The sequence below is a fragment of the Bos grunniens genome, chromosome 18 (assembly GCF_055505025.1).
Source record: "Bos grunniens cultivar Pamir isolate PY7600 chromosome 18, Bosgru_T2T1.0, whole genome shotgun sequence".
Lineage (NCBI taxonomy): Eukaryota > Metazoa > Chordata > Mammalia > Artiodactyla > Bovidae > Bos > Bos grunniens.
The window spans coordinates 18087644-18090080 of record NC_141182.1 but is presented as its reverse complement, the minus strand read 5'-3'; positions in this window follow the sequence as shown (position 1 = coordinate 18090080).

Below are 2437 nucleotides of genomic sequence, written 5' to 3'. Positions count from 1 at the left end.
GTGTCTGGTCTAAGGCCACACAGCAGCGGGGAGGGACAGATGTAAGATTCAGACCTGGGTGGTCTGACTCTGAAGTCGGTGGAGGAACTTGGGATCCAAAGTGACCTTCTAGAACGAGCATGGTGGAAAAATGACCAGAAAGAGGTCTCGGCCTGTGAGGGAGAAGCCCTGAAGGAAGGAAAGTGGGAGGAGGAGAGAGGTTGGAGCCTGCTCCTGCCTTGATCACCTGCAAAGATTTGCACAGGACGATGGGGCTAGAAGAGATTCCTGCGGTCAGGAGGTGACTGGCAGGCCCCAAGGGGCCCCTGTTGGACTATGCTATAGAGCAAAGCTGTGTCAGATGATGATTTTGACCAATCCTCTCTTAACCGGGGGCCTGGAAAACTCTGTTTATCATTAGTGGCAAAACTGCTTTTAGCAGCATGACAAAGGCAGACAAATAGAGACATACAGAGGCCCACGCAGACATGCATGGCCCAGACACAGTCACCCACACACACACACACCAGGCACATAAACCCAGCTGTCTGCTTGGACACACACACGCATACATGGAGACAGGCCCCCAGTGCGTGAGCACACACGTGCACGCACCACACACACCCACAAGGCAGCATATGGAGCAACCCTGCCTTCCCCCATAGTTTCCAGGAGGCTCAGCGGGGGGTGCGAGTTCCACATCTGACTTTCCTTGTGTTCGTTAGACTCTCGGTGTAATTAAACGTTACATTGAATAATCCAGCGCGGGCTCAGGGATGGCAGAGGCGGCTGTGGTGGGCCCGGCGATGGGGGCCTGGAGGGCTGTCTCAGCGTCACCCTTCTCCTCCACGCTCCTCCTGGCCTAGGACCCTGGAGCGGAGGACCCCTTGGCCGCAGGGCCACGTGGCCAGGCCTTGAACAAGGATGAGAGTGGGATGGTGGTCCTGGGAGACCCTTGGGTGTCCTTAGCTTAGGAGTCCCTTGTCTTCCCCTCTAGTGAGGTGGAATCCCCTCCTGGCTCTCAGGGGCAGAGGAAGGGTACCCAGACATTGGGGAGGCTCTCTGTCCAGCAGAACGGCCAACTTGCCCACTTCTCCTGGGGAGAGGAAGCAAGAAGGCCTCCCATTTCCTCCCTCTCTTTCCTTTTAAATGGGCCACTGATGCTCCCAGCCTGCAAGGCAGGAGCCCTGTGTGGTGGCTCATACCACCTGCATGAGTATTACTTGCTATCTGTGTGACTTGGTGTGACATTCTTCCCATCTGTGAGCTCGGTGTCCTCGTGGGTAAAATAGGGGTCATGGGAGGACTCACCTCATGGGTTTCTTGGGGGATGAACCTGGCTCCTAAAGCAGTGTTCCTCAGATTTGCTAACAATCATACCTGGCCCAGCAGTTAAGCCACAATCTGTGCGTGTGGCTCTTTCCCACAAAGCTGATTTGGGTCACACCTGCTCATCTGCTAAAGGTGAGATTTTGGATCCAGTGTGGATGACATCATGGTTCCATCTTGGTCCCCACTCTGAGCCTCGACTGCCTCATCTGTGGAATGGGGTTGACAGCTGTGGTACCCAGCATGGTGGCAAGGATGGAGCGGGCTTCTGCAATGCCAAGAACCAGACAAACTGCTGGCTGCTGTGTCCAGGGGCAGCTTGGTCTCCTCCCCTCCCCTCCTTTTGTTCAGATCTCCCTTCTGGAGCCATAAGCGCCCCCCTCTGCAGCCCTCTCCAGAGGACAGAGATGCGGCTGCCCTGCACCTGGCTCAGAACCCAGCCAGCCCCCCCAGGCAGGTTGCCTACTGGGTGACGAGGACCTGGTGTGGAGAACCCCTGGGCCCCCGCCCCAGGTCCAGGTGGTGCTGGGGTGTCCAGCGTGCTATCCCAGGGCCAGCCCCTTTCTGGTGAGGACTTTGAAACATGTGCCAGCCCCTGGTGTGTGCCAGCTGGACCATGGGTGGGGTAGGCTGAGGATAAGCCATGACGGAGGTGACATGGCTGGAAAAGAACCATGCGTCCAAATCCTTGCTAGAAGCCGGCTCCCGACTGCCACCAACGGACCAGCTCCCAGAAGCAGTGAGTCCGGGGTGAGAGCTGACTCCCTCACGTCACGCATGTGTACTGGGGCCCACTCAAGCCTCCATACGTGAACTCTCAGGCACACTTGCTGGCAGGAGCCAAGACACGCTGATAGGGTTTCCTGGACTTTCACGTGCAAACACAGATGGGCTCACCCGGGGGCACTATCAGCTACACGTTTGCCCACAGAGATGCAGATAGATCTGAGCTCACTAGACACACCCAACTGTGTGCACACGTTCAAAGACACGCGTAGCGCCCAGTCACCTCCCATTGCTGCAGCCCTTCCATGTTCTCGAGAGACATGCCACCATGTCTCCCGTCTCATCTAATCTGCACAACCCTTCCATTGCCTTTGTTTTACAGGGGACTCAGGCTCAGTGCACT